The sequence below is a fragment of the Mobula hypostoma genome, chromosome 1, assembly GCF_963921235.1.
Source record: "Mobula hypostoma chromosome 1, sMobHyp1.1, whole genome shotgun sequence".
NCBI lineage: Eukaryota > Metazoa > Chordata > Chondrichthyes > Myliobatiformes > Myliobatidae > Mobula > Mobula hypostoma.
The window spans coordinates 158,194,558-158,214,573 of record NC_086097.1 but is presented as its reverse complement, the minus strand read 5'-3'; the positions used below and the strand labels follow the sequence as shown (position 1 = coordinate 158,214,573).

Below are 20,016 nucleotides of genomic sequence, written 5' to 3'. Positions count from 1 at the left end.
TGGAGACACATCAGGGCTTCTGAACTCAGTGATGACCTTGGCTTCTTTCAGTTTCCACAGATGCTGCCAAACATCCTCCACCTCTGCAGGCACCAGCTGCCACAACCTTTCTCTGGGCGGCGTGTCCTCTGTCACCTGGATGGTGTGGCGAGAGCCCTTGGAACAACCCACACCAAACTCGACAGTAGAAAAGACATCTCCTAGTTTCAACATCTTCTCTATCAACCTCCTCTTTCAACCTCCAGGTACCAGGGAGTCCCCAAAGTTGAATAACCTGGCAGTCAACTTACCCTTTTTTGGAGAGAGTTTCTCCCCTGCTTGTTTCACCGGGACACTGGACATTGCCGTCACCAGAAAGGTGTGTCATTGGCATCCCCCACCTGAGGGTGACCTCCCTCTCCAAGGTCTTCCCAACAATCACTGTCATCTTGTTCACCTGTACAACTGAGGGCTTCTGCAGTCTCAGCCTCACCAGTACCCCAGCAGGTAAGCGTTAATCCTCTTCATGGTCTTAAACCGGGGACGTCGGCATCAGACACTCCGGGAAACTTGGGGTTTGCTGTCACTCTAGCTACATCCCCAGGCTGTAACACAATCGGTTTGGACTGGGTGTACCACACAGTCCCTTATTTATGCTCAATATCCCACCCAGTGCGGCCACACACTTCCTCAAAAGCAGCTCGGAACACAGGGTGAATGGACAATATTTTCAGAAAGCTTTCTCCAAGCTTCTCACCTTCTCCTTGCAGGCTCCCATTAGCCTCCTCAGAATAGGAGTATTCATTCCCAAAAGAATTGAAGATTCACTCTTCTCGACTGGGTCCGGACAAACCAACACTAATGTATCAAGGACATCAGCTACTCCCACATTTGCCTCCGAAAACTCCAGCTTCAATAACAAGTAACCATCATACGGCTAGCCATCCATACCGAGACTCCAGATCTCTAGTGCACTGAGTGGCGTCAATGGTAAATGTGTCGAATACTGGTTGTAACATGAATGGTACAGCAGAGTAACCTGAGAGTCTGTGTAAAGTATGGCTCTAGCATAAATACCCTTGATCTGTAGTGATACACTGGAACTTGGCCCCACTAAGCCTTCAGGAATAGGGATTTTCCTGATATCCCAGAGCAAGTACTCAGGATGTGCGCAGCACAACTGGCAGGTGTGTTCACAGACATTTTTAATCTCTCCCTCTCCCAGTGCAGAGTGCCCTCCTGCTTCAAATTATTCACCATTGTCCTTGTACCAAAAAAGACCAAGGTAACATGCCTGAATGACTGGTGTCCTGTCACACTCACCTCAATAATAAGCAAATGCTTTGAGAGGCTGGTCAAGGATTACATCTGCAGCATGCTACCACCCAAAATGGACCCCTTACAGGTCGCCGACCAACACAACCGATCGACAGACGACGCAATAGCTACTGTTCTACATACTGTCCTTACACATCTGGAAAAGAAGGATGCTCATGTGAGAATTCTGTTCTTGAACTACAGTTCAGCATTCAACACCATAATTCCATCCAAGCTCGACAGGAAGCTCGAAGACCTCGGCCTTGACCCTGCTTTGTGCAGTTGGATCCTGGACTTCCTGTCAGATCACCAGCAGGTGTTAAGAGTGGGCTTCCTCACCTCCACCCCTCTGACTCTCAACACATGAGCCCCTCAGGACTGTGTACCAAGTCCCCTCCTTTACTCTCTGTATACCTATGACTGTGTCGCCACCCACAGCTCTAAACTGCTAATTAAATTTGCTGATGACACTACATTGATTGGCCTAATCTCAAACAATAACAGGGTGGCCTACAGGGAAGAAGTCATCTCTCTGATACAGTGGTGTCAAGAAAACAACCCCTACCTCAAAGACAAAGGAGCTAGTTGTGGATAACAGGAGGAATAGAGACGGGCTAACCCCTATTGACATCAACGGATCTGGGGTTGAGAGGTTAAACAGCTTCAAGTTCCTCAGCATCCACATCACTGAAGACCTCGTGCTCTGTACACACCAGCTGTATGATGAAAAAGGCACAATAGCACCTCTTTCACCTCAGACGGTTGAGGAAGTTTGTTATGGCCCCCTGAGTCCTAAGAACTTTCTACAGGAGCACAATTGAGGGCATCCTGACTGGCTGCATCACTGCCTGGTAAGGGATCTGGACATCCCTTAATCGCAAGATTCTGGAGAGTGGTGCGGACAGCCCAGTGCATCTGTAGATTGTGAACTTCCCATGATTCAGGACATTTACAAGGACAGGTGTGTAAAAAGGGCCCGTAGGATCATTGGGGATTCCAGTCACCCCAACCACAATCTATTCCAATTCCTACCATCCGGGAAACGGTACCGCAGCATAAAAGCCAGGACCAACAGGCTCCGGGATAGTTTCTTCCACCGGGCCATCAGACTGATTAACTCACACTGATTTGAGTCTATTTCTGGATTACATTGACTGTGCAGTTTATTATAAATTACTATGAATGCACATTGTACATTTAGACAGAGACAAAATGTAAAGATTTTTACTCATGTATGTGAAGGATGTAAGAAATTTCAATTTTGCTTCAGGGTGTTCCTTGATATATTGATTGGAACATGCCCCCCCCCCACAAGACGCCAGGCCATTCCCTCATTGAGTCTCTTCTAAGTTTCCTGATGTCTCTCTCCTCTTAGGATCCCAGGAGCTCACACTCCAAAGGCTTTCCCGGCCTTCACACTCCCGCCTGAAGTGTCCCTCTTCCCCACAGTTATAGGAGACAATACCGGTCACTCCCCTACTGGAGGGACCCTGCTTACTAGCAGCCCTCTCAGTGGGTCCAATCCCTGTCGGCTTTGTTATGCGGGGTGGGCACACCTGCCAATAACAACTGAGACATTATTGGAAAAACATTGTAGTACTCTGTTTTCTAAGTACTCTGTACTCTGTTTATTTAAGTGTGCTTTTATTGCACATCAAGTGTTTATTCAGATGTTGACCATGCCTTTACTATGCATTAAGTGTCTGTTACTGAGTGCTGGGATTACTATGGTATTTTGCAATGTAACCATCGATTCATTAGTTAGAACGAAACCTGTGTACTTTTGACCTCTTGAGAAAGAAGAATTTAACCAAGTAGATTGATTTATTAGTTAGAGTAAAACTTACAGCGGTATGCTAACCCAGAAGGGCTATAAAATTGTTGTGTGAAAACCGGCAGACAGACATTCAGTGGCAGACTTACAAAGGTTAGCCCACTGACTGTCTCAGCTTTACTTTGCAAATTAAAGTTTAAACATTTCTTGAAGAATCTTCGGCATCTCCCTTTGTCATTTGTAAAACCACGACAACATCACAGTCCTAAACTTGGCCATGAGCTCCCTTACCACCCCGGGGGTAGGCTATCAGAGGTCACTTCAGCAACGGGGGCTACTACCGGGGCACCGTACCCTGCTGACGAAGTACTCCCACGCCTCCGATGCAGTCTCCTCCCCTCTTACTTCTCTGATCAACTCGACTAACAAGGAAGGGGGGTGCATCTTACAAGGTATTTGGAGACCCCAAACAATCATGTCCTGTGACTGTGCGCCTTTCGCCACTTGCTCCATTCTTAACTGATGCACCTCAGCCGTTTGGATGGTCCCCCCTACACTGCAAGCAACTCAGCCGTCTCTCTAGCCAAAAAATGTCAGTGGGAAGTTTCTCTCCCTTCCCCGAAACATGTTCCGAAACCCCATCATAAACTCCGTTGGGCTTCCCATAGTGACAAAAACATTTTCTAGTGCTTGTATGGAGCCAAAGGAAATAACCAAAGGGTTCTGTGTCTTTAAGGATCTCACTATATCAGCAGCTGGACCTCGCAGAGCAGTTGCTGTCTTTTCAAAGCATCAGAGCACTGCCGCTCATCCGGAATCTGAAGGGTCTGCTCCACCCAAGTCTCATGCTCCGCTTCCCCTTCGGGGGTGGGCGTTATCCTGAGGCTACAGTAACTGGGACTTTCAACCTGCGCACTTGACCATTTATTCACCAGGGAATAAGGGCTGATACTAACTCAGAATGCTCACTCCTTGTTGGACGGCTTACTAAACCTTCCAAATTAGACCATTCCTTCCCCTTGTCCACAGAAACAAGAGCAACTTATCTTTAAAGTCTCCGACCCCAGCTACGGGAAACTCGGTTTCCGATTCAGCTCCCTCGTCTCCACACTCCCGTCCTCCCGGAAAGTGTGGACAGCCCACGGCCCCCCTCTCCCAGGGCCCCAATAGTACCAGGCAGTTCCACTGCCATTGAATCAGCGTTAGTCTGAACTAAAACAAAGTCTTTGCCTGTCATCTTGTCAAACCTCAGTTCCACGATTGTAACTGTTCCCAATGCTTCAACGGTACACAGAGTCCTAATCAACAATTCTTTGAGGCTATGAACGTCTACCCAACTCAACACACACACACACACACACACACACACACTCTCACTCTCACTCTCGTGACCGGTAATCCCACAGTTTCGCACCACTGCTCAATCCCTGCAGTGTTCATAACCACATATTTTAATCACTTTACCAGACAATAGTTTAACATACCCTTTGCACCTTGGTCCATCGAATCATGGTTCCCCACCAGGTTGAATCCTACAACCGGTTCTCTCCAGCATCTTCTCTCTCCATCAACCACCAAAGACCCCAGCTCACACTGGTGTTAGACACACCAAAAAAAAAACCCGCTCCCCCTGATCGGATGGCACACATTCGAAAGCACCCATTATCTCTGCCCATAACCCAAACACTGCTTCTACAGAAAGATCATTACGTTAGCAGTGAAACCTTTCCCAGGGCACTACATCGCTTTCTCTCTGCTATTCAATTTTTGAATGCTCCATGAAGGCTACCTCATTATTCTAATTTTTTTTAAACCATTAAACTATTTGCAACTTACTGTAATTTTATGTCTTCACACTGTACTGCTGCCGCAAAATAAATTTCATGTCATACAAGAAATGATTATAGACTTGAATTTGAAGTGAATCAGAGACTCACTTGTACTTCTTCCAATTCAGTATACAGATTTCTATGTTCAGAATGTGGTCTCTACTGTATTGAAGAAACTAAATATAGATTAGATAATTGCAGTATTTAAACAGTAAACAGCTCACTGTCCTAGTTATAAGACTTCAATCGGATCTGGGTATTCATTCATCTCAGCCTGAGTGAAGAAGCTGTTATCCAGTCCTGATGCTTCTAAACCTCCTTCCTGACGATAGTGGGCCAATGAAGATTAAACTGGGGAAAATGTGTAATTTGCCTAGTTTCTCCTTCAGTATTTTTATTAATATTATATAAATTGCATAAATACAAATACAAAATTCATAAGGATACAAGTAATATGAATTACACTACATTTAAATCACAGTAATAAGATCACAGTATCCCATATTCCAAATCAACCATGTAGAAAAAAGATTGAATTATGAAATGAAATAAATTAAAAATAACAAGTGAAAATAATTGTATTTTATTAAAAATAAATCTACCCCCACTACAAAAATGATCTGGTTGGTAAAAAAAGAAAGAAAAAATGGAAATACTTTACCATGTAATATTATAATAATAATAGCTCAGATCCATACTTTAATAACAGTTCAAAGATTATGAAAATAACTCAGAAAGGGTCCCCATAACATCAGAAAATCATATTTAAAATCAGAAATTGAACAACGAATCTTCTCTAGATCAAGGCACAACATAACATCAGATAGCCATTGAACATGAGTGGGCGGGGCTGCCTCCTTCCACTTGAGCAAGATCACGCTCCTAGCCATAAGAGACATAAAGGCCAATACCCACAAATTAGATGGCTTCAGTTTTATAGCACTATCCTCAACAATACCAAACATGGCAGTCAAAGGATTGGGTTTAAAACTAACATTGAAAAGTACAGAAAAAGTTTGAAATACATCTTTCCAAAATTTTTCAAGGCTCCGGCATGTCCAAAACATATGAATTAGTGTGGCCACTCCATTACTACATCTATCATAGTAAGGGGAAATATCAGCGTAGTAACAAGAGAGCTTGTCGTTAGACATATGAACTCTACGTACCACTTTGAATTGTAATAAAGAATGATAAGCACATAATGATGAAGAATTAATCAATTTTAAAATAATCTTCCAGCTCTCTTCAGATATGAAAATCTGTAAATCCTTTTCCCAGTCTTCTTTAATTTTATCTAAAGAGGCCTTTTTCAGTCCCAACAGCAGACCATAAATGTAAGATATTGAACCGTTGTCAAAGGGTTTCAGATTAAAAATTGTATCTATTATATTCTTATCTGGACTTGTAGGAAATGTATGTAATTAATATCCTAAAAAAAATCTCTAATCTGTAAGAATCGAAAAAAGTGGGTATTGGAAAGGTTAAATTTCATTGAAAGTTGCACAAAAGAAGAGATATTCCCTCTATCAAACAAATCCTGAAATCGTTTAATACCCAATCTATCCCATTCTTTAAAAGGTAAGTCAATTAAGGACGGTTTAAAAAAATAATTAGAAAAGATGGGATTCGAGGGGGAGAATCTCAATAATGTTTTCTAAACTGTAACCAAATCCTCAAAGTATTTTTGACCACCATATTGTCAGTTAGTTTATTTAAAGATAAAGGAAGCGAGGAACCAAGTAATGAAATAATGGAAAATTTCATAACAGGGTTGACTTCCAAAGAAACCCATATAGGGCAATTCTCATGGTTAATGTAATATATCCAGAATGTAATATTTTGTATATTAACTGCCCAATAATATAACCTAAAATTGGGTAAGGCAAAGCCTACATTCTGTTTGGTTTTTTGAAGGTAAGCTTTATTTATACGAAGTTTTTTATTCTTCCATATATAGAAAGAAAGAATCGAATCCAAAGAGTCAAAAAAAGATATAGTAATAAAAACTGGCATAGCTTGAAAAAGGTGTATTAATTTAGGTATGATATTAATTTTAATAGAATCAATTCCGCCAATCAGTGATAAAGAGAAAGGCGACCAATTAGAAAGTGTTTTTTTTAAACATAATTCATTAAAGTTAAAAAATTTTCCTTAAATCTTTATAATTCTTAGTAATTGTAACCCCTAAGTGCGTAAATTGTTTTCTTAAAATTTGAAAAGGTTAATATCAGTTGGTATTAAATTGTTTAAAGGAAACAGTTCACTCTTATGTAAATTTACTTTATATCCTGAGAACTGACTAAAATTAGTCAGTAAACGGAACACAAATGGTAAAGGGGTTGTAACATTAGATATAAAAAGCAACAAGTCATCAGCATAGTGCGACACTTTATGGATAGTACCTCTCCGTAATATACCAGTAATATCTTTAGACTCGCGAAAAGCAATTGCTAAGGGTTCTAATACCAAATCAAAAAGTAGAGGGCTCAAAGGACAATCTTGTCTAGTTCCATGTTGCAGTTTAAAGGGTTTAGAATTCTGAAGATTAGTACGAACCGGAGCGGAGGGAGATAAATAAATAATTTAATCCAATGAATAAAATTAGATCCAAAATTAAATTGTTCTAAGGATGTAAAAAGATAATTCCATTCAACTCTGTCAAAGGCCTTCTCCGCATCCAAGGCAATCACACATTCTGATATTTTATTAGATGGAGAATGCATAACATTTAACAAACACCATATATTAAAATGGGAATATCGATTTTTAATAAATCCTGTCTGATCATCCAAAACTATAGAAGATATAATATTTTCAAGTCTGCGAACCAACACTTTAGATAAAATTTTAGTATCAAATTTGAGTAAAGAGATAGATCTATACCAAAAACATTCAGTAGGATTCTTATTCTTTTTGAGAATAAGTGAAATGGAAGCTTTGGAAAAATGACTGTGGTAACCTTCCTACCTTAAAGGAATCTGTAAGGGTAGAACATAGGTGTGGTACAAGCAGGGAGGAAAAAGGCTTATAAAACTCTCCAGAGAGTCTGTCGGGTCCTGAGGATTTTCCAGAATGCAATTCTCGAATAGCCTGAGCAATTTCCTCCTGGAAAATAGGTTGATCCAATTGCCTATGATCATCTATCGAAAGATTAGGAATATTTAATTGATCTAAAAATTATTCATTGCAATATTATCATTAACAGAGTCAGAACTATACAATTTGGAATAAAATTCCCTAAAAGTGTCATTAATTTCAATGTGGTCAGTTGTCATGTCCCCATTAATTTTACATACTTCTTTAATTTGTCGCTTGGCTATAAATGGCTTCAGTTGATTAGCCAGTAGCTTACCAGTTTTATCTCCATGAATATAAAATTGACTTCTATCTCTTAAAAGCTGGGTTTCAATTGGATATGTTAAAACAAGATCATATTTAGTTTTGGTTTCAATACATCTCTTATATGTTTCAGGATCAGGTACCGAAGCATATTTATAGTCCAGTTGTTTTAACTGATTAGCTAGTTTGTTTCTCGCTTTGTTAACTTTTTTAATGATGTTTGCAGTATAAGAAATAATTTGGCCCCGGATATATGCTTCAAAAGTATCCCATATAATAAGACTAGACGTCTCTTCCAACGTATTTTCTTCAAAAAAAAGAGTAATTTGATTCTCCATAAATTTTAAGAAGTCCTCATCAGATAACAGAGTTAAATTAAATCGCCAAAATCTACTTGTAGGGATGGTACCAGGGAGATTTAAAGATAGAAGTACAGGAGAGAGGTCAGAAATAGCAATCTCTTTATATTCGATCAATCGAACCAATGGAATCATTTGACTGTCAATAAAAAAATATTCAATCCAGGTATAAGAATGATGGACATGAGAGAAAAAAAGAATACTCCCTGCCCGTCGGATAAAGAAAACGCCCAGCATCAACTATACCACATTTAGTTAGAAAGGACTGGATAAACAAAGCTGATTTATTAAGTGTGGCTGGTTTAACAGATGAGCGATCTAACACTCGATCTAACCAGCAGTTAAAATCTCCTCCCATCACAAGAGAGCAAGTACACAAATCTGACAAAAATGAAAATAGACGTTCAAAAAATCCTGGATCATCTACATTGGAGGCATATACATTAGCAAAAACAATCAATTTACTGTCTAAACTCCCTAATACAATAACAAATCGACCATTAGGATCTGAAACAACTTTATGCTAAACAAAGGAAACTGTATTATCTACAAAAATAGAGATTCCACGTGATTTTGCATTAAACGAAGAATGGAATTGCATATCTTTCAACCAAGTTAAAAAACGTAAGCTATCACAGCTGCATATGTGCGTTTCTTGTAAGAAAATAATGGGTGCTTTTAATACAAGCAAACACTTTGTTCCATTTAATGGGGTGATTCAGCCCTTTCACATTCAAACTAAATAAATTAATATTCCAAAAAAAAACAACAGGAATTCTGCAGATGCTGGAAATTCAAGCAACACACATCAAAATTGCTGGTGAACGCAGCAGGCCAGGCAGCATCTGTAGGAAGAGGTGCAGTCGACATTTCAGGCCGAGACCCTTCGTCAGGACTAACTGAAGGAAGCTTTGAAGAGCCGAAGAAGTTACAAATGGGGAGCAGTGAGAGATGGTTTCACTGAACTCCCGTCAAAGAGAGGATCTAACCTTCTTCGGTGTAGGCATCACCGGAAGAGGCTTTGCAGTCGTTAAATTAAACGCAAACAACAGGAATTCTGTAGATGCTGGAAATTCAAGCAACACACATCAAAGTTGCTGGTGAACGCAGCAGGCCAGGCAGCATCTGTAGGAAGAGGTGCAGTCGACGTTTCAGGCCGAGACCCTTTGTCAGGACTAACTGAAGAGTATTCACCCGACTTTATTCTTTTTCTCAATCCGTTCTTCAAAACAATACTCAGACTGGCAGGAAACCGAAGGGATTGTTTAAATCCTTTATTATAGGCTCTAGCCCCTCACCCACCCAAAACCAGAAAGCTGACCAATAAACAGTCAGCAAGCTAACAACTAAGTTCCCTCCCCAAAAAATTCTGTTGACAAAAACTCTGGTCCTTCAAGGTCAAATATGTCCACACCAAGACACAACATAAAAAGAAAAATAACTCAGTATTCAAAAATATAAAAGGATCAGTTAAAACAAATTCAAAGAAAGCTATATTAAAATAAAGCCTCAAAAAAGGGATATAATAAAGAAGTATCAACAAAATAACAAAAGACAATATATGAACAGCCAAAACGTAAGTTTATGGAAACCTTATTTCAAATTCATATGAACAGAGGAAAAAAACTGATCAAATAAGAAATATAACAGTTTTAGACTTCATCCTTCAGAAACTCCTTTGCGTCTTCACCCGACTTTATTCTTTTTCTCAATCCGTTCTTCAAAACAATACTCAGACTGGCAGGAAACCGAAGGAATTGTTTAAATCCTTTATTATAAAATTCCAACAGCACTTCTTTATATTTTATATAATCATTCATAACATCAGGCGAATAATCTTCTACAAATCTGACCTTGTAACTATAGAAATCGATCAATCCTTGTCAACAGGTATGGCGAATTAAAAGGTCCTATATACGAATTCATGTAAACTTAGAATGACCAACCTGGGTTTCGCTGCCGACGACAATGGCTTCGAAGTCGGGGAGCGATATGCTCGATCGAGCTTCGGCTCAGAAGTGGAATAGAAGTTGTACAGGAAATAGCTATTTCAGAAAGTTTGCAAAGAAGTTCATAGGGTCAGCGCCTTCAACTGATTCTTCAAGACCCAGAATTCGCAAGTTATTTCTCCTGTTTCTATTTTCTAGACTAATAATCCTTTTCACCTTTTTTTATTGGATAAGGATAACTCTCTGCAGAGTTTAAATGTATCTTCAAGATCCTCTTCAAGTGTCACCAGCTTTGCAGTATTTTCTTGAATTTAGTTCTCATGCTCAGTTAAAGTTTGTTGGATTGTATCCAATTTGCCATTAAGTCGTTGAAACTCCTCGGAAAATTCTGTTTTTTGCCGTTTAAGGAAGTCACTCATTGAATCCAAAGTGAGTGGGGATTCATCTTCTGTTTCTCTTTCTTTTGCAGAAGCTTTGGTTCTTTTCCCAGCCACAGAAGAGCAGTACAGTTGGCCCTCCTTATCCACAAGTTCCACATGCGCGAATTCAACAAACCGCGAACCAAGAAAACCCGGAAGTGCTCTCCAGCACTTGTTCGAGCATGTGCAAACTTTTTTTTCTTGTCATTATTCCCTAAACAATGCAGTATAACAACTATTTTACATAGCATTTACATTGTATTAGGTATTATAAGTAATCTAGAGATGATTTAAGGTATACGGGAGGATATGCGTAGGTTATTGTGGATCAGGATCGAAAAAAATGGAAGATCTCTTACTAAGTAAGTCAGAACAGGTACATCCGATACTATTTAGCGTCACTTACTCAAATGTTTATCTTGGTATATAGTATATATTTTATCTTTCTATGCATATAAAACATTTGAGAAACGTATGTTTCAGCGCCGGGTCGGGAACAGAAATTCCTGAGGTCGATCCAGAGACAGACCGCTCCCAAGCGCGCTCTCCATCCCTGCCGGGTTGATGTGAAGGATCAAAAACCCAAAACCCAATAATTAAACCACTGTGTTGAGTAGTAATAATTGTAGCTTTCATTGGGGCAGGGCCTTTCTCACTTTATCCTTTAAAATTGTTCCGATCGTTGACCGACTGTAGCCTAACGCTTTTCCATTGACCGATGGCGTTTCATCTCTTTCTGATCGCTTTATTATTTCCACTTTATTTTCAATCATGATCGTGATTATTTTCGTGAACAGAAACACTGCGGATTCAAAGCTCCGCCGCCGGGTCCTAGTATCCACCGCACTGAGACAGGTTAAAGAAGGTCCACCGCATTAGGACAGGTTGAATAAGGGACTTGAGCATCCACATTTTTTGGAACCAATCCCTCGCGGATAAGGAGGGCCGACTGTATTAAAGTATTATAATAAAGTTTTGAAAAAAACTGGTAGGAGACAATAAATAGGGTAGGATGTTACTCCATCAGCTGCCAACAGGGCTCTCCATTTGCCTACTTTGACAGGAAAAGTTAATTGACGCATTATGTAAACGGTGAGAGACTCAGATGAGATGCAAAAAGAATCCAGCTACCCTGGAATGCAATAGAAAAAGGCTCGTACTTAGGTACAAGCAATTATGAATGCTAACTGAATGTTATTATTTATCACTAAGACAATTGGGTGCAAAAAGTAGGGAGTTTATGCTTTATTAGACAAGAAATGGGCAAGGCTACCTCTGCAGTACTGTATACAGTATGGATCTTATTTAAAGATATTTATGAATCGGAATTCTGTGAAGGATACAACACTGATACCTAGAATAGGCGGGTCTGTTGAAAAAGTCTGATCAGATGGCATTTGCTCAAGTTTAGAATAGCATGGGAGGAATTGACTGAATAATGCAAGCTTCAAATGGGTTGTTCCACTGAAGATATAGAGGGTACGATTCTTATTCTTAGATCACCATAGAAACCATAGAAAAACTACAGCACAGAAACAGGCCTTTTGGCCCTTCTCGGCTGTGCCGAACCATTTTCTGCCTAGTCCCACTGACCTGCACACGGACCATATCCCTCCATACACCTCCCATCCATGTATCTGTCCAATCTATTCTTAAATGTTAAAAAAGAACCCGCATTTACCACCTCGTCTGGCAGCTCATTCCATACTCTCACCACTCTCTGTGTGAAGAAGCCCCCCACAATGTTCCCTTTAAACTTTTCCCCCCTCACCCTTAACCCATGTCCTCTGGTTTTTTTCTCCCCTTGCCTCAGTGGAAAAAGCCTGCTTGCATTCACTCTATCCATACCCATCATAATTTTATATACCTCAATCAAATCTCCCCTTAATCTTCTACGCTCCAAGGAATAAAGTCCTAACCTATTCAACCGTTCTCTGTAACTGAGTTTCTCAAGTCCCAGCAACATCCTTTTAAACCTTCTCTGCACTCTTTCAACCTTATTTATATCCTTCCTGTAATTTGGTGACCAAAACTGAACACAATACTCCAGATTCGGCCTCACCAATGCCTTATACAACCTCATCATAACATTCCAGCTCTTATTCTCAATACTTTGATTAATAAAGGCCAATGTACCAAAAGCTCTCTTTATGACCCTATCTACCTGTGACGCCACTTTTAGGGAATTTTGTATCTGTATTCCCAGATCCCTCTGTTCCACTGCACGCCTCAGTGCCTTACCATTAATCCTGTATGTTCTACCTTGGTTTGTCCTTCCAACGTGCAATACCTCACACATGTCTGTATTAAACTCCATCTGCCATTTTTCAGCCCATTTTTCCAGCTGGTCCAAGTCCCTCTGCAGGCTCTGAAAACCTTCCTCACTGTCTACTACACCTCCAATCTTTGTATCATCAGCAAATTTGCTGATCAAATTTACCACATTATCATCCAGATCATTGATATAGATGACAAATAACAATGGACCCAGCACTGATCCCTGTGGCATACCACTAGTCACAGGCCTCCACTCGGAGAAGCAATTCTCTACTACCACTCTTTGGCTTCTTCCATTGAGCCGATGTCTAATCCAATTTACCACCTCTCCGTGTATACCTAGCGACTGAATTTTCCTAACTAACCTCCCATGCGGGACCTTGTCAAAGGCCTTACCGAAGTCCATGTAGACAATATCCACTGCCTTCCCTTCATCCACTTTCCTGGTAACCTCCTCAAAAAACTCCAATAGATTGGTCAAACATGACCTACCAAGCACAAAGCCATGTTGACTCTCCCTAATAAGTCCCTGTCTATCCAAATGCTTGTAGATTCTGTCTCTTAGTACTCCCTCCAATAACTTACCTACTACCGATGTTAAACCTACCGGCCTATAATTCCCCGGATTACTTTTCGATCCTTTTTTAAACAACGGAACAACATGAGCCACTCTCCCAGCCTCCGGCACCTCACCTGTAGACAGCGACATTTTAAATATTTCTGCCAGGGCCCCCGCAATTTCAACACTAGTCTCCTTCAAGGTCCGAGGGAACACCCTGTCAGGTCCCAGGGATTTATCCACTTTAATTTTCCTCAAGACAGCAAGCACCTCCTCCTTTTCAATCTGTACAGTTTCCATGATCTCACTACTTGTTTCCCTTAATTCCATAGACTTCATGCCAGTTTCTTTAGTAAATACAGACGCAATAAAACTATTTAAGATCTCCCCCATTTCCTTTGGTTCCGCACATAGCCAACCACTCTGATCTTCAAGAGGACCATTTTATCCCTTACAATCCTTTTGCTCTTAATAAACCTGTAAAAGCTCTTTGGATTATCCTTCACTTTGACTGCCAAGGCAACCTCATGTCTTCTTTTAGCCCTCCTGATTTCTTTCTTAAGTATTTTCTTGCACTTCTTATACTCCTCAAGCACTTGATTTACTCAGTTTCCTATACATGTCATACAACTCCCTCACTTCTTTATCAGAGTTGCAATATCACTTGAGAACCAAGGTTCCTTATTCCTATTCACTTTGCCTTTAATCCTGACAGGAACATACAAACTCTGCACTCTCAAAATTTCTCCTTTGAAAGCTTCCCACCTACCGATCACATCTTTGCCAGAGAACAACCTGTCCTAATCCACGCTTTTTAGATCCTTTCTCATTTCTTCAAATTTGGCCTTCTTCCAGTTCAGAACCTCAACCCTAGGACCAGATCTATTCTTGTCCATGATCAGGTTGAAACTAATGGTGTTATGGTCACTGGAACCAAAGTGCTCCCCTACACAGACTTCCGTCACTTATCCTAACTCATTTCCTAACAGGAGATCCAATACTGCATCCCCTCTAGTTGGTCCCTCTATATATTGATTTAGAAAACTTTCCTGAACACATTTTACAAACTCTAAACTATCTAGACCCCTAACAGTATGGGAGTCCCAGTCAATATATGGAAAATTAAAATCCCCTACCACTACAACTTTATGTTTCCTGCAGTTGCCTGCTATCTTTCTGCAGATTTGCTCTTCCAATTCTCGTTGACTATTGGGTGGTCTGTAATACAATCCCACTAATGTGGCCATACCTTTCCTGTTTCTCAGCTCCACCCATAAGGACTCAGTAGACAAGCCCTCTAATCTGTCCTGACTGAGCATTGCTGTAATATTTTCCCTAACAAGCAATGCTACTCCCCCGCCTTTCATTCCTCTGCCTCAATCACATCTGAAACATCAGAACCCTGGGATATTAAGCTGCCAGTCCTGCCCCTCCTGTAGCCAAGTTTCACTAATTGCTATAACGTCATAATTCCACGTGTCAATCCACACCCTCAACTCATCCGCCTTCCCGGCAATACTCCTAGCATTGAAATATATACACCTCAGAAGATTTTTACCACCACTCACAACCCTTCTATTAGCAGATTTGCTTAAACTTTTAACATGATTTATTTTCACCCCAGCCACACTGTCAGCTCTGGCACTCTGGTTCCCATCCCCCTGCAAATCTAGCTTAAAGCCTCCCCAATAGCACTAACAAACCTCCCTGAAAGGATATTGGTCCCCCTGTAGTTCGAGTGTAACCCGTCTCTATTATACAGATCCCACCTGCCCAGAAGAGGTCCCAATGATCCTGAAATCTGAAACCCTGCCCCCTACACCAGTTCCTCAGCCACTTGTTCATCCTCCAGAGCATCCTATTCCTACCCTCACTGGCACATAGCGCAGGTGGCAATCCTAAGATTACCACCCTTGAGGTCCTGCTTTTCAACTTCCTACCAAGCTCTCTATACTCACTCTCCAGGACCTCCTCACTCTTCCTTGCTACGTCATTGGTACCGATGTGCACCACGACATCTGGCTGATCACCCTCCCATTTCAGAATGTCATGCAAGCGATCAGAGACATCCTTGACCCTGGCACCCGGGAGGCAACAAACCATCTTGGATTCTCTGTCACGACCACAGAACCTCCTATCTGCACCTCTAACTATCGAGTCCCCTATCACTACTGCTCTCCTCTTTTTCCACCCTCCCTTCTGCACTGCAGAGCCAGACTCAGTGCCAGAGATCCAGCTACTGCAGCTTGTCCCAGGTAAGTCATCCCCCGCAACAGATTCCAATGCGGTATACTTGTTGTTGAGGAGAATGGCCACAGGGGAACCCTGCTCTGCCTGCCCTTTCCTCTTCCCTCGCCTGACAGTGACCCAATTTCCTGTCCTCTGCTCCTTCGGCGTAACTACCTTCCTGTAGCAACTATCTATAATCTCCTCATTCTCCCGAATGATCTGCAGGTCATCCAGCTCCTGCTCCAGTTCCCTAATGTGGTTTGTTAGGAGCTGCAGCTGGATGCACTTCTTGCAGGTGTCGTTGTCAGGGACACCGGAGGGCTCCCTGACTTCCCACATCCTGCAAGAGGAGCATTCCAACATCCTGCCTGGCATTCTCTCTACTCTAAACAATCTGGACAAAAAAACTTACTGGAACCTACCCTGGCCTCTGCCTGTTCTCACCGAAGCCTGTTGAGCCAAAGCCGTCCCACTCTGACTCAGTCCACTCCGACAATGGCCGCTGTAGATGGTGGTCTGCTTTTAAACCTTGGCGCGCTACGTCATGCACCTGCGCAGTGCAGACCCTTCTCCCCAAGCAGTGTTTAAAAAAAAATGACTTTTTCTACCCGATTTCTTCACTCCCTTCTTCTCAGCTGCTTGCTTCGACTGAAACAAGAACCGTCGAAAATTTCTCATTTTAAACCTTGGCGCGCTACGTCACGCTACCATCTAAAAGAGAGTCACACATTTAAGACAGATAAAGTAAAACTTTATTTTTTAGTAGGCAATAAGATATAGGAGCAGGAATAGGCCAGCTGCCCCATTGAGCCTGAGCGCAGCAGGTTTGTCTACTTAGTTGCTTACTATTTCTAGCACTGTTTTTTTTTTACAACATTCATTATCACATTATTAGTTTTTCTGTCTACATGCCTCCCTCTGTGCAAATGATTTGACTCCCGGTCGACATAATACTAGCTTATAAAGCACGTCAGAATATTTAATTTTCTTGGAGGCATTATATAAATGCAAATTATTACCATTCCAAAAATCCCATGCTACACAACCTTCTACAAAAAGACTGGAAAAATACTATCCTTCTTGGGGTAGCAAAAAATCTGAAGTCACTGACTAATAAGTTGTGAATTCACAATGCAACAAAGCATACAAGGATTTAAAGTCATCATAATTTGACAATTATCCTTAAAACTTGACATTCAAGTACAAGACCACATAAAAAAGCTCAGTCAATAAAAAGTACTGGAATAAAGAAAGCAGATCTAAAAATAAAATTTATTTATTCCATTTGTCTACTTTTTGAGAGTGATAACAATTTTCTTGCTGATGTTTTAACTGGCACAGGTACATTTTAACTACAGTAGCCCCTTATTCAAATAAAGTTAGCAGCTTATAGGCTAACCTCATTTTGAAAGCTGACTAAATTGGACAATTCAGCAGAGTTCTGGAGAGTGCCAGAATGTCACCTTGGGAAGAGTGAACAATCCAGAGGCATCATCCTCAATTCCCCCAATCAATTCATTAAAGCAGATTGCTTTATTATTTATTGTGATTATGATTTGCTGCTATTAATACCCAACACATCAACTATGTCCTAAAGCAGCAGTCGCCAACCACCGGCCACGGACCGGTACCGGGCCGCAAAGCATGTGCTACCGGGCCGCCAGGAAACGATATGAGTCAGCTGCACCTTTCCTCATTCCCTGTCACGCACTGTTGAACTTGAATATAGGGTTGCCAACTGTCCCGTATTTGCCGGGACATCCCGTGTATTGGGCTAAATTGGTTTGTCCCATAGGGGACGGCCCTTGTCCAGTACTTCCCCCGCTAAGGTAGAGCATTCCTATGAAACTTTTCATGCCGAAATGGACTGAAGCGAAGAAGCAATTACCATTAATTTATATGTGAAAAATGTTTGAGCGTTCCCAGACCCAAAAAATAACCTAACAAATCATACCAAATAACACATAAAACCGAAAATAAATAACACTAACATATAGTAAAAGCAGGAATGATATGATAAATGCACAGCCTATATAAAGTAGAAATACTGTACGTACAATGTAGTTGGGAAGATTAAGGCAAGACCGATTTGTTGGGAGAAAAAAAAAAATCGGCACGTACACACACGCGCAAATCACATGTGAATGTCTCGCATGCGCACACAGGTGCCCACGCAAGGCTTCATGGTCATAGTAATCCTTCCTAGGGTAAAGTGTCCCTGGATTTGACTGCTACTTTTGTCCCTTATTTGGGAGTGAAAAAGTTGGCAACCCTAACTGTAAAAGACATATTGAGGTGAGTTTAACCCTACTTGAACACCGCCCCCCCGGTCGGCCAGTCCACAAGAATATTGTCAATATTAAACCAGTCCGCGGTGCAAACAGAGGTTGGGGACCCCTGTCCTAAAGGAGTCCAGTGACAATGAAAAATTGCTAATGCCACAAGAACATGGGTGCTAGATAAAAGTTCAGGCTTTTGAATGCAATGCTATTTTTTGGGAGTGATAACAATTTTCTTGATGAAATTTTAACTGCCCCAGGTAAATGGCATGAATTGCAATGCTGTCATGAAATAACTGTACATGCAGGTTCAGAATATAACAGCATTGGTGTTTGTTCCCTCATCTTTTTCTGTTAGGTCACCTTGGCATTAGAAGTCACATCAATGATCTCAGACACACACCAATGCTACATCAAGCCAAAGGGAACACCATTTTATTGTACAAGTCACTTTTGTTCCATCCTCACAAAAGTGGCAGCATTGAAACAAATTGAGATGGATAGGTGAGCTCAAAATTAGAGCACTAAACAAATATCAGTGCCTACTTCATGCAGCAGAATAGTAGCGAAATCTTTTGCCTTGGAGAAAATTTAACATACTGTATAGATATTGTAATTTACAATGCTATATTAAGTGACAAACAATTGAATGTACATCAGATAACCCTCCCATAAGAGTTGTCATTATTTTATCTGTCCAGATCATTTCTACATATTGGAATGGGACACAGAACTAAAATGTACCAGACTGACTACAGTGCCACTAAGCCTTATTTTACCATTAATAAGCACCAACTTGCAACCTGCATTCAGCCCACATCCTTCCTCAGGTGGAAAACTATTGTGATCTGTAATACAGGTCTTATACTGTGATCAAATAGGTCATCTGATGGAAAGGTCAGGGCACATCATATTTCGTATAGTTCTGGGTTTCTTCCAAAAAAACATTGCAAAGCTAAACCTATCTTGCTTCAGCAGTGGCAAGCTTTTCCAAGGATTGCCTAACATTTTGCTTGCTGGAGTCAACATCTGCGTGGTCTGAATGTTTTTTCAATAATGATTCCAATAAAAGACACCACAGAAACAATAACATTTCAAGTAGACCTCTGAAAAAAATTACTACAGGAGGGTTCACTTGTAAATGCAAATAACTTAATCCTCACAATCCTCCCAGCCCCAAAAATTTTGGTTTGCAATGGGATTTTAAAAAGTAGTAGTTTTGGGTCTAATTCAGATTTTCATTTTGATTCCGTTCGAAGAAGGCTCAAATTCTTCAAGTAAAACTCCTTGTGGCAGACTAACAAAATCTAAAGGAACAAATTAAGGTAGGCTTTCAACTTTCCTGCCTATGTGGGTTGTTTTATGACTTCAGACTAAACAGCATTTTCATATTTTTCTCAGAAAAAATGTGGATGCCAATTTAAATATGGTTTGCTATCATTTGTTCTGGGTATTCCTCATAACAGAGCTCTTTAATAATCAAGATTTTGATCTCCCAATTTTGAAAAATGATCTTCTATTTGGTCAAGATCACCACAATCTAATTTTAAGTGCACCTCTCATCTTCCATTTCTATGAAATGACAGAAACTGGCAGCACCCCTCCCAATCCTTTCCACAACCTCTTCCCATCATGAAAACTCAAAAGCACATGCTGAATCCTTGAGTCACTGTCCTGTTTTGTTTTAGATTTTTGTTCAAATTG

The 20,016-nt window shown here is 40.8% G+C and overlaps 1 protein-coding gene across 6 annotated transcripts in view; it reads right to left on the bottom strand.

Moving 5' to 3' along the window:
• Window positions 1-20,016, bottom strand: part of tsnare1 (T-SNARE Domain Containing 1) — a 1,025,035-nt gene that overhangs the window by 943,124 nt on the left and 61,895 nt on the right. Inside the window, exon 1 of one of the 6 annotated variants that reach the window (XM_063040608.1) lies at window positions 7,870-7,980. The exons of 4 other annotated variants lie outside the window; for them this stretch is intronic. The gene's annotated coding sequence lies outside the window, so the exon portion shown is untranslated. Of the gene's footprint in view, window positions 1-1,302; window positions 1,345-7,869; window positions 7,981-20,016 lie in introns of those variants that run through there. One more of the 6 variants, XM_063040599.1, reaches the window with a different exon arrangement.